The 13,952-nt window shown below is 32.7% G+C and overlaps 1 protein-coding gene across 7 annotated transcripts in view; it reads right to left on the bottom strand.

Moving 5' to 3' along the window:
- The window catches only part of CADM2 (cell adhesion molecule 2), a gene marked incomplete at both ends in the record, with an annotated part of 963,012 nt that overhangs the window by 111,230 nt on the left and 837,830 nt on the right, over positions 1-13,952 (bottom strand). The window lies entirely within an intron of this gene.

Here is a 13,952-nt window from a genome sequence, read left to right as displayed (position 1 = left end):
TGTTGCAAGAATACCAGGGATTCATAATAAGGAACCCACAAGGAAACTCAAGATCAACTACTGTCTCACAAATATTATGCAGAATCTCTTTAAATGCAGTTATGCAGCACATAGTACATTCTGCCTCCTCTAAAGTACAGTTAGCAAATGAATTGAAAGTCAATTAAAATATTACTCAAACTTAACATGTTGTTATATATATGCATACACACAATATAATTTTTACAAAATATTTTTTTCCATTTAACAAAATCATTCATAGTGCAAGTGCATTCAGTGATAGTTATAGACATTTATAACTTTATGCCAGTGATATTCTTTACAAAGATATATATTACATAGAAGAAATGAAAAATCAGCTGAAGAAAGAAACAACATAAACACTCATTCCTTCATGAGACTTGCTATAGTCATGAAGAAACTGAGTTTTATCCCCACATTACCAACAGTAATCAAAATAGGCTCTAAATTCTCTAGTCACAATTATTCTCACCCTTCTCTTAGCTGTGATAGAATTAAAATACCTTGGAGTTATATGTACTGTCTGATTTTGAAACCAGTTAAATAATTACTTATTATTTATATAAATAACAAATTTATTATATTATAATATTTATCACATATATCATAAGCCATATAATTATATTATATATAATATCATACATTATTTATTATTATATATTATATTTCCAAAACAAGTATTTTTTCAGATGTATCATAGGACAATATAATCCTGTGAAAGTATACAATATTTATAAACTTTACTTTCAAGTGCATTCTTTCTTAATCCTTTATACAAGAATATATTCAAGATAATCAACAATAATATCTATTTACATATAGGAATTCCATATGCATTGTGGTAAATAACTGCAGTGTAACATAATTCAAGAAAAAAGATTATGTTGAAGAATCATGACATACACTCATCAAACTTTTTGAATTAGGAGAAAATATAAAAAAAGGCACTTTACTAATCATTTTATTACCATCATCATATTTATAGGATCAGTTATTTCTAGGATGATCATACAATTTTCTCTCAAGCAAATCATTTTTTAAAAGTGAAAGGAAACATTAATAATTATGCAAGGTAATAAGTATAAACCAAAATTATTCTGGGCAATTTTTCTTAATGTTTACCATATATACATATAGCAATATTTATTTCCAACTTGATATATAAAGAAAACTTTAATTATAGGAAAAAAAGGTGAAAAAAGATCAGAAAAGTCTGATTCTGGGAAAGAGAGCTATGTTAACTGGGGTATCTGTGAGGGTTGACTTTATGTGTCAACTTGATTATACAATGGGATGCACAGATATTTAGCCAAACATTATTCTGAGTGCTTCATTGAGAATGTTTTGGGAAAAGATTTAACATTCAAATCTGTAGACTGAACAAAGTAAATTACTCCCTCAAATGTGAGTGAGCGTAATCCGACAAGTTGAAGGTTTGAATAAAAAGAAAAAACTGGCCTTTTCCCACTTCGGAGTGAATGCACTCACCTAATGGCTTTTTACTTCAAATATCACCTTTTTTTTTGTGTATGAAGTAAAGTGAAAACATCTGCTCTTGCTGGGTCTTCGGTCTCCTGGACTTAGGCCAGAACTACCACATCACTTCAATTCCACTGTTTTCTCACGAAGGTACAGAACTAAATTATCAGTTTACTAACTCAGTTTATAGAAATTGGGAGTAACAGTCTCCATATTTTATGAACCAAATCTTTATAATAAACTTCTATATGTGTAAACCTCTATGTATAACAAATGGTCCCCTAGGCATAGTTCAGCAGTCCCTGAAGATCCAAAACATGGAATTTCAAATATAAGCAAAAGTTAAACAAAATAATATGCTTAGTATGTATTTTTTAAAAAGATTTATTTACTTATGCATACAAGAGCTGGTGTACAGGCCAGAGGTGTGTGTGTGTGGGGGGGGGGGAGGTGAGAGGATTCACCAGAGACAGAGTGGGAAACAGAACAGACAGATTGACTGAAATACACCACTGAGGGGAGCACAGGTGAGTCAGGAGGTCTGCTGTGCCATGTGGGTTGCTCCCTGGCTGGGGATCGAACTCATGCCGCAGTGGTTGCGGATAGCTTCATAGGCTGTGTCCCAACCCTCTGCACCACTAGGGAGGCAAGCTTAGTATGTATTTTTATGAAACTTTCAGAAATGACACCAAATAAATTCTAAATTACCAAAACCAAGAAATACAACACTCCTTTATTTGACTTCAAAATTACTCACAGTGTTTTAGTCTCTGTTGATTAGAAAATCTCCCTAGATTTTTTTTTTATACATCTACTCCTCCCTTCCTTGGTGAATGCTTTTGATTCAACTCCTATCTCTGGCTATATTTTCACAGACTTTAGTGGGTTGTTTTCTTGTATTTAGCCTTTAAGTATTGCGATCTAATCTCACCCAGAGTGAGATTTAGAATCCATTCTCACATAATCTCTCTAGGTCCTTTCAGGCACACCCTTCTCTCAGTTTCCATCTACTCACCATCACGCCTAGATTTTTTTTAGATTTATTTATTTATGACACAAAAACTGGGGTGTAAGCCAGAGGTGTGGGGGGTGAGAGGATTCACCAGGGAGAGTGGGGGGCAGGACAGGCAGATCTACTGAAATACACTGCTGAGGGGAGCAGTGGGCAAGACAGGAGAGGGCTGCTGCGACATGTGGGTAGCCCCTAGGTGGCAAGGGATTGAACTCATCGTGCAGTGGCTGGCAATGGCTTGATAGCATTGTCTTTAATCCCTGCACCACTAGGAGGCCCACTCTTAGATTTTATCCTAGAGCCTTTCTGCACCGCAAACTACACTTATGTTAATTGCAGCCTTTATTTCACATGCCCACTTGGATGTCTAAAAGACAGGGCACATTCATCATGTTTAAAATTAACTCAAAGTCTCCAACCTTCCCCACACTCGTTCCTACTTCAGCAGTCTCTAGCTCATAGATGCCACCAGCTTCTATCAGCTATGCATACCAGCACCTCCACTTACCAAGTCTGTTTGCTATACTACCTAAGTGATTTTCAGAGCTACTAATTTCTTTTAATAGTGTTATAACCACTTCTTTTACATAATTTACCATAATAGCATATTATCTCAATTGAGTCAATTTTTCCCCCTCCAAATCTTACTCCTAAAATGAAACAAAATTGTATTCTCAAAACATAACTCTGAACACATCAATTTTCTAGCTGAAATCTTGCAGAGTTAATCTTTGTTTTTAGGATTAAAAGTAAATTAATTAGTATAGACTTTAAGTCCAATATAACTGCACATTTCTTTACTTTTCTTGCTTTCTAACACTTTACTTTATTCATTGAATTCCTGGCAATTACACTTTCTTTCAGGTCCTTTAATGAATGCATTTCATCTTGCCTTTATACAAATTATCTGAAATCCACCATTCTGAGGGATCCTTTGCTTATTTACCCTTTTAAATCTTAACTCAAATGTCATTTGCTAATGGCAATCATTCATTAGCCTCAAATTTGCTCAGATACTTCCCACTGCATGTTCTCTTTCTCACCTTGTGTAATTTTTAAAAATTCACTGCTGTATCCCCAATGTCTTATATACTAGTTTATACAAAATCTGTACTAATAAATACATTTTTAGATAAACATATATGCTAAAAGTTTTGATCTATTTTCTTTTTTTTTAAGATTTTATTTTTTTATGCAAGAATTGGGGTACAGGCCAGAGGCATGAGAGGGTGAGAGAATTCACCAGAGACAAAGCAGGGAGCAGAACAGGTAGACGACAAAAAACACTGCTGAGGGGAGCAGTGGGCGCAACAGGAGAGGTCTGCCACGCCATGTGGGTTTCTCCCTGGCAGGCCGGGAATTGAACCTGCGCTGCAGTGGCTGTGGACAGCTTCATAGCGCTGTGCTCAACCTGCTGTGCCACCGGGGAGGCCCTTGATCTATTTTCTTACACCAATTTGGTACATCAATTTTGAAATATTAAAAATGCTTAATGGACATTTTGTTAGTGCATGCTGAATGTAAAATTAATCCTAAATATTCATGTCACAAACTTTGGATTGAATTTTATTTTTAGCTCATATTTAATTTCATTAATATTTATTGCTTACACTCTTCCTTGTATAAATTGCATTAGATAACTTTCAATGAATGACTACAAAAATAGTGATTTGTTATTAACACAATACCATATAAACAAACAGCTTTTCTAACCTCATATGATCTTGACAGGTTAAACACTCAATCTTGAAGATAATTTTTAAAATATTTACCCAAAATTCTAGTTTCTGCTTCCATGAAATCACCATTCCTCTTGAAAGATGCCAATATGCACAAATTAAAGTTTTTAACCACATAAAATACTATTGGGTAATGTGATTCTTAGACCCAAATTAATATTTTTTCAAATAATTTTTAATAACAGGAAGTAATTTGGTCTGTAACAAGTTTTTACTTAATGATAAACATGCCATTATTATTCCTGCCTCATTTTCTTTTCTTTTCTTTTTTTTTAGATTTATTTATTTATGTATACAAGAACTGGGGTACAGGCCAGATGCGCAGGAGGGTGAGAGGATTCACCAGAGACAGAGTGGGGGACAGAACAGGCAGATTGACTGAAATACACTGCTGAGGGGAGCAGTGGGGGAGACAGGAGAGGTCTGCTATGCCACGTGGGTCACCTCCTTGGCCTGAGATTGAAGAACTAGTGCTGCAGTAGCTGGGGATTGCTTCATAGTGCTGATGCTTAACCCTTTGTGCCACCAGGGAGGCCCCTTCTTGTCTCATTTTCATCAGCCACGTTATTATATCTATAAGGGAGCTCATTGAACACTGCTAGGAGAAAATTATCTTAGTGAAATATCAGTAAACTTCCAGAAATAATGCCTTTAAGCTGGCATAGAATTCCTATACTTATTCAGTTATCTCAGTCAAGGAAAATATAAGTAAAAATTGTAGTTATCTCAAAAACAAATTTAATTTTAAGCCTTTAATTTACAGGATTTCTTCAACATGTTTATATTAATAATTGAAACCCCCAGGTGAACATAGTTTTCTGTATTATTTAATTTGTAATAAATCAACAAGATTGGAGGATTTTATAGGAATGGCCAACTGCACAATGAATAATAGGATAATGATTTTATAAAATAATCTTTAATTATGTATATATTAAGGTATTAATCTTTTTACTAACCCTTTTATTCACATGTGAGAAAACAAATACTACATAATTCATAATTCAAGTCTTTTATTTCACACCTTTCCCAGGTTACATATTAAGAATTACATTTCTTTTCCTTTTTTTTTTTATTTCTTAAGTGCTTAAGCAGATTTTCTACCTGGTTTTAATTTTTTTTTTCATTTTCAATATAATTCAAAGGATTGTGATTATTTTTAGTTACAATTTACTTAAATAGTAATCCCATATGTTTTGGATATAATGCCTCCATTTTTCAATATAGGTGCAGATTTGAGCTACATTTCAATCTGTTCTACTTTGTAGCAAAATAGAGTGACACTTTTGCTTCCTTACTTCATGGATATGTATGATATTCTGTTTTTCAACAGCCTATTACATGCACTGTATCAAAACAATTAAAAATAGCAAAAAAAGGGGGTGGTTAGTGAAAATCCATTATTACTACTATCAGTTTATACTTGCTTTGTCCTACAAGTTAAACTGAGATATTTTTGTAAACTAACAATTCTAACTGTTTTCCATTGTGTTCAAATAAGTAAACTTTAACATTTTATGTACTAAACATAAATATATAATAATATATAAATGTTAATACATATTTATAGAATACATGAATAAATGTTAATACATATTTATAGACATATGAAGGACAGGAAATAGTAAACGAGTAGGTCTATATGATGTCATAACACAGAACATATACTACTATTATAAAACACTAATTTGTAAGAATTTTTTTGACATGGCTGTTTCATCTATCACATTTTGAAAAAGATCCAATATTTTAACCTATTTGGCTGTGTCTTCATATCTTAACAAAGTATCTAATACGTTGCCAAAGTTCTTTACATGCTGATTGAATAAACGAATGAGTCATTTCCTATTTCTCTCAAAATACAAGCAAATGAGAAGGATTTACACAAACATAAAAGAGTATGTATTCATTCATCCACAAAAATGTTTAGTACTTACCAGCAAATAAGCAAAACATAAAGAAACTTTAAAAGCACACTTCCCCTTTATAACTTTTGAAGAAAAAATTTAAAAATCAGGAAAAAATTCCTAGAATCCATATTTAAAATTATTAAAATCTTAAAAAATTTTCTTAAGTATTTTCTATTTTACCTATTTGCCAAAGTCTGGGGCTCATTTTGAACAGAGTATAATTTCATTAAGAGATAGATTAATGAAAAAAAAATTATTCAAAATTTCAAAAGCTTTATCAGCTTTGGAGTTAAGACACCTCCAGTTCTATTGGAGTGATTCAGGATTTGAATCAATGAAGAAATATCGAACCAGTGGAATGGATTTTCTATAACCTAAGTAAAGATGTTTAAGAGAGAAAACAGTTTGTGATTGTTATTATTAAACCACCTACTAGACAATCTTGAAAGCATAAGTTGTTAAAGTGTTTCATGTCACAGTGTCAGGGTTTCAACAGGATTTACCCAACATCGAGGTCTTTTATTAGATGAATAAAAGCATTAAATCAAAAGTTTTACCAATAAAATAAAACCATCTTAGCCATTTGGTAACCAAAGAAATACAAGAGGAATTTAAGGTTATAAAAAAGTAACATCTAATCCATTATGAATAATGGCTAAATTGCTAAGTAAGAGAAACAAACATGAATTTCTAATATTGTCTAACTCTATCATTCCTGTATTATATATTTCAGTAAACAAAGATGGTTTATACCTTAAAGCAGCAGTCATTTGCATTGCTCATGGTATTAAGCAGATCTTTGTTTGAAAGGAAAATATTATATTGATAATGTTATTGTTCACATAAAACGTTTCCTATCAGTTCTACCAAATGATTCATCAAACAAACATTTATATAGATCTTAAACCCAGAAATGTGTTACTAATACACACATCTATCCAATCTGTCACTTGAATTTTAATATTATAACATCATAACATTATATATCTTAATGTTCCTGTAACATCTATAGCTCAGGTATGGTTTCCAAAATTGGTGTAACTGAGTACTCAGGTGTAAGCTCATCAGAACAGATGTTACCTTAATCTTGTTCACTGGTTTATCTTTGCTCCTTGAATAGCTCCTTGGCCTCAATTTAATGCTTGTTGAATAAATGAATGTGTACTAGTTTATCACAGTAAACACTTTCATATAATAAACACTATATACTGACTGAATATTTGGTAAATAATACTCATTTTGTAAATGCTTTATATGCATTTGCTAATCAAGTTCTTTCAATGTGCACTGAAGGTAGGTTGAACTGTTGGTCATCTCATAAGAAAATGAAGCTAAGACCAATGAGTAGCTCCCTCCAGTTTATACAAACATAAGTCATTCTATACAGGTTGATCCTCCCTGATCTTAACCACACCTCAACAGATCTGTGTTTCCTATTTTTTACTTTTTAGACTACACTAGGGAATGGTATTTTCTGTCATCAATTTTGCGTTCACTATTGTCCCTCAAAATCAACTCTTTCTCCCTCTGCCTGATTTGTAACAGGTCCCAAGACCTGCCTTGGGTCTAAATTATCTGCAAATTTTAAAACCTATCTAGTAAGTTTACTCATTCTGTATATAACCAAATATCAGCCAGTAAGCCAGTCTGTTTCTCCCCCATGCATTCCCCACTTTGTAACTGTCTCACTTCTTCATCTCCATATATTTTTCCTCTTTGACAAAGGAAAATACTATTTTAAAATATATTCCCTTGACTCATTTATTACAATATATCCTTATCAACATATTCTTTTCATCAATAAAACCTCACAAATATCCCCACAGACAATTTTATCAAGGGAAATTTGGAAAGTCTTACATATTTTGCAAATGAAAGAGTTGTGACTTTTTAATCTAAAGCAACCTTATAAACACGGCAAGTGTAACGTGCATTATCTGTAAAAATGAGTGCTGAGAACATTACATAGATTTATATTTTCAAAATCTTGAATAGCAGGCTAATGAGTTTGAACATAATGCTTGTGGTAATAAGAAAATATTTTGTGTTTGTAAGCAAGTAAGAATCAGACTCAGAATCAAGTTTTAGGAAGATATTTGTCAGTGTGTAAAACTGAATAGATAAAAGAGAACTTAGAAGCAAAATGTCTCTAAGTCATAAAGTTGAGTCACAAGGTATATATAAAAGAGAATAAAAAACAATAAAGATATGCATAATAAATACAATAATATTTGTGTTTATATTCTAATTTATAAAATTCTACCCTTGTGGGATCTCAAGTAGAGGGTACACATTAGATTACCTTATTTAATGCAAATGTAAATTTTGCTAAGTGGCAGAGATTACTTCATGAATCTAACCTGTATATACTTAATGATTTTTGTAAAATATTTTGGGATCTATTAAAAATTCTTTCAAAACAACCCGTTATAATGGTGGCATTTTGCTAGTCAAAAGAATAGTTTATTTCAATTTCTGAAAATTTAACCTTTCCTGATTCCTTTTATATTCTGTGCCTTTGGACCATAGATAATTTGTGGTAAACAAGATAATCAGAATTTTGCAAATGAGATGCCAAATAACTGGGATGTGTTATTTGAAAATGCTATCTGTGACATTTGCCTTTTTGTCTAATAAATATATAGCCTGGAAAATGTTATCAAATGCTTTCTATAATAAATAGAAAATTAGTGAGAGCATAATTCATATAACTAACACAAGCCATCACAGAAGAAGCTAATGTAGAACTAGAGAGGTGTAGTGGTTTGTGTTGGATGGATTGTGTAGGGGGAAACAATTACTTTTATAAGTGAAAAAGGGTTAACAATGAACACTACATTCAATGAAGTCTCTACCTGCTTGTGAAAGTATTTCTGTTCTATATCCAGTATATCTTAGTCAAAATGAAGATATAAACAAAAATAGTGTAAGTCTTCAGAGTCTTCTGTATTCAATCTCTTCTACTATGATTATAATCAGTTAGAGGAGGGGGTATTATTCTATATTGAAATAAGTAGAAGTAAACAGAAAACTAATTATGTGCACTAGATGGTCCAAAAAGTAGCAAATGTATACAGTCCAGAATTTAGTCTCTCTAGGCACAAATTAATTCTGTTTAAAAGAGAGCAAAACAAGGAAGGGATCTCTTTAGGGACACATGTTTTTTAAGCTAAGTAAAGAATGGATTGTGTTATTCATTTGCATCTTAACTAGAACAAGAAGAAGTCTCAAGAAAGTAAAAGTCATTACCATAAAATGACCATTAAACCCTTATTCAGATATAACAGATGAATCCAGACTTTATGTTATTTTAAAGGTATATAATGCATTTATTTTCAGCCATAATTAATCTAAGTGATCACATTACTCACACAATTTTAACACTGCAGTTTCCTTCCTTTCTTCCTTCTTTTCCTCTCAATTTTCCTCTCCCGTACTCTTTTTTTTTAATTTTTATTTTATATATTTTTTACATCATTGTTCATTTTTGTAGAATGTATGCATTTTCAGCTTGGCAATCATTCCCTGCTCCCTCATTCTTTTCTTTTTTGCTCATAACATGGATTTTCATCCATGGTATATTTAACCACATATTGTTTTAAATGTTTTATGATGTACATATGTAAATAGTTTTATAGAAAAACATGGTGCTGTCACAAAACAGTAACCGTATATTAATGATAATGCATGATTTCACAATGAATTACATATGTCTACTGCACAGCACGTGCGCACACACACACACACACACACACTTAAAATTTGGGTATTGTTTTATCCATGTTAGCAGCAGCACTATGCCACAGTATTAAACTACTTCTCAGAAGACTCATTACTCTGAAAGATTTCACTAATCTGTCTCTGTTGTTTTTCATTTTCAATAAAGTTGATTTTTTATGTAATTTTGTCAATGTCACATACAGAAAACAAATGTTTAGTTATTTTCATCTTTTCTATGTTTGTGCATAGTTTTTTCTGTTAGTACAGATACATTATTTCTACTGAGAATAAAATAAAACCTGATTTATATAATCTGTTCTCCTAAAAATTAAATCAGACAAAAAGTTATTGTTTCTAAGAGTACTGTGTACAAACAGGAAGATGGATGAGAATTTCCATGTACATATGAAAGAGTGCTTTTTTTTTTTACTGTCAGTTGCAAAATATGCTGTTACCTATATTGTTATATTTCTTGGTATTTGCAGTTTGCAATGAAGTCTACTTTACATTTTGCTACTTTTCCAGTTTAAAAAAAAAACTCTTCTATCATAGTGGCAGTAAAATTTATGATTAATATTTCATAAAGAAAAGAATATTGCTGCAATATATTTTATAGGCTGAGTTCCTCTGAATGGTATATCAGAGGGTTACAGTGTTAAAACATCTACCCCTAGAAATATAATTCCTCCTACTATTTTTTTTTTATGATGTTTTGGGCACTATGTTCTCAAACCTTATGTCTCATCAAACTTTCTTTTTCATAATATCACAGGATGAGGATGTTTATTTCAGGTGTAGTCATAAGTTTTTATGATTGCAAAGGTATATATTTACTGTTGTAATTCATCACAGAAGACAATGGTAATTCTTTTGCGTTGGGATTCCAAAATTCTAAATGTTTTTCTATTTAGGCCAGTTGTGTTTATTCATGATAGAAACATTGTAAAACAATGAGGAAATCCAAAATTTATGTTTCATAAATTCTATACTAATCCCTTCCTTTTATTTCATTTTCCAATTCTTTTTATTTTCCTCCACTTGCATCTATGGAAATTTCAACATCCAGAATATAAGTCATGTGCATTGATGTGGAACCATGATCTGCTGTTTTCGGGAGCAATCACTGAGATGCTTCAGTCATTATTTTTAGGTATTTATGAAGACCAGCCCCCATTTGCTTAATTTGCTCTAAATTTGATGTAGACTGCTGCTACTTGTTTCTCCACTACTTGTTTTATCTCTGGGGAATGTTCTCTATCCCTAAAGGAACAATCAGCATTATCATCAGTTAGTTTTAATTAACTTAACATATTTGAATGATGGTATGCTAGATGCTAGGAAAAATACTTTAAATAGATCTGTCTTTGCCTTCTAGCTACTTACATATTAACCATGATAGAATGAGTTGTTATTTTTAATTGGACAGTAATATAAAATTTTTCATGTAATACTTCCTGAAAAATTAGCCAATTTAATTGTCTTCCTCCATGAAGTTTGCTTATAACACACATTGAAATGTGTGTTATATATGATCTAAAAATATCCAGAAAGGGCCTGCCTGGTGGTGCAAGGGGTTGGGCACATCACTGTGAAGCTATCCGAAGCCTCTGCAGCACAACTTTGATCCCCGGCCGGCCAGCGAGCTACCCACATGGCACAGCAGACCTCTCCTGTCTCGCCCTGCTGCTCCCCTTGGCAGTGTATTTCAATTAATCTGCCTGTTCTGTTTTCCACTCTGGTGAATCCTCTCACCCCTGCAACTTTGGTCTGTACCCCAGTTCTTGTATGCATAAATAAATAAATATTTTCAAAAAGTTTTAAAAAAATCCAGAAAATAGAAGAGTCCCATTCTGGATTCCCAAGAAGATGAAATGCCTTTGGCAGCTAATAACTGATAATGACAGCTATGCTGAAATATTCTCAACAAACAAAAACACTCTCTAGAATTCTAAACAATAATCTGATAAAGTCACTCTGTTACTGCGGTGTGGAATAAGACAAAGGCAAGTCTATTCCAGGACAGGTGTGAAACAAGAGAGACCAGGATACTCAGCAACCAAAACAATTAGCATTATTCACTACTGCAGCTTCATAATAGCAAATGTAGTGCTGTTTTAATATTTGTGCTTTCTAGGTAAAAGCTACCAACATAGACATTATTGGATTGTCACCAATCCTGATATCATCTAATCCAGAAATCTCTTTAAAATATTTGGGAAAGCACATTCTATAACAAGTTTCTCCTAACTTGCTTACTTATACGCAGGGATTCACCTGGCATGGTTTCTCCTTCAAAAAACTAAATAAGCCTGGGCCTCCCCGGTGGCGCAGCCGTTAGCGCTGGGTTGGGAAGCTGCCCGCAGCCTCTGCAACGCCAATTCGATCCCCGGCCACTGGCAAGGGTCCCACATGGCACGCAGACCTCTCCTGCCGCCCGCTGCTCCCCTCAGCAGTGTATTTGGTCAGTCTGCCTGTTCTGTTCTCCGCTCTGGCTTTGGTGAATTCTCTCACCCTCATGCGCTTCTGACTGTACCCAGTGCTTGTATAAATAAAGAAATAAATCTTTAAAAAAAAAAAAAACTAAATAAGCCTAATTTTGCAGTACTAATGATAGGTTTCTGGTGACCTTTGGATGGTGATTCCTACTTTCCTTATGAATTAATTTCTATTATATTTTGAAAATTACAGTTAAATTAGTAATCAAATATTTTTAAATAGTTTTGCTTGAATCTGTATGTAAGTGAAAAAAATTTAAGTTAAGACTATTGGTTTGGGCTCTCTCAACATATCAAATTATATAACATTCCAGGTTTTGAAAAGACATATTGATGAAATATCAATAAGAAGAAATAGAAAAGGGAAGGTACTGGAGACTGCATGTTAGTGCCCCCTCCTTTCTTCACATGTTGAAACCTAATCCTCAGTGATAGTTTTAGAAAGTTGGACTTTTGGAAAGTCAATTAGGATTAGTGCCCTTACAAACAAAATCCCAGAGAGCTCCCTTAGGCCATGTAACCATGTGTGGACATGGAGAAAAGACGTCCATCCATCCATCCATGAGCCAAGACATAGGCTTTCACCAGACATTGAATGTACCTGCTCTATGTATCTGCAGAGCTATGAAAAACAAATGCCTACAATGAGTCATCCAGCCTTTTTATTATAGCAGTCAGAATTAACTAAAACAAAAGGCAACTGACTTTTATTGAAAGCCATGTATTTGACTTGAGTTGTATAATTTGTACTAACTGGAATTACTTTTCTCGTTTATAGTCAAAGCTCAAAGAGTATCAGTAATGGTCCCAAACTCTCAATGTAGATAAATATTGAAATTTGGAAATAATTTCCGTTTTGGCTCTAATCTAATCTAATAATCAGCTTCAATGAAAACATGAGAATACCCAGATAAGAGATTTTTAAAATTATAAAAATTTAAGTAATAAATTAAAAATAATTAAAACATATGAACAATAATTTAAAATCATAATTATATTGCTCTCTTACATAATCTTATGCCCCAAATAATGTCTGTTACATAGCAGGCACTAAATAAGTTCTCATGGGATAAATTAATGAGAACATAATAAAAGGAGACACATGAAGAAGAACAGTACTTAGAGTTAACATTTTGGGATTTAATTAATTTTGCATCATGCACAAAATCTAAATTTAAGCTATACCTATATCGCAGACAATGAAAACAAACAAATACTTTCCAATAATTGAAAAATTGGGTTATACAGTTTGGAAATACAATCTTTTGTTCTGCTCTTTTCTGTTTTATCTTAATATGTTTCAGTTACTTCATTTTCATTTTGATAACTAATTCCAGATTACCTACTATACTTCAAGGACCTGGTTACCTATTAAAAAATGCCATTATTACAAGTCCACCATTGAAAGTTATGTGAGCTTGGCCAAGTGACTAAATCTACATAATTTTCAGTGTCTTTACCTGCAAATTGTGACTAAGGAGAGAAATTCCTCATCAGGCTATTGTTCTGATACTGTAACATGCAATCACACGAGAATAAGATAATTCTAGCAAAGCATTTAACACTGCCCCTTGTC

The sequence above is a fragment of the Talpa europaea genome, assembly GCF_964194135.1.
Source record: "Talpa europaea genome assembly, chromosome: 4".
Lineage (NCBI taxonomy): Eukaryota > Metazoa > Chordata > Mammalia > Eulipotyphla > Talpidae > Talpa > Talpa europaea.
This window is presented reverse-complemented; position numbering and strand designations above follow the sequence as displayed.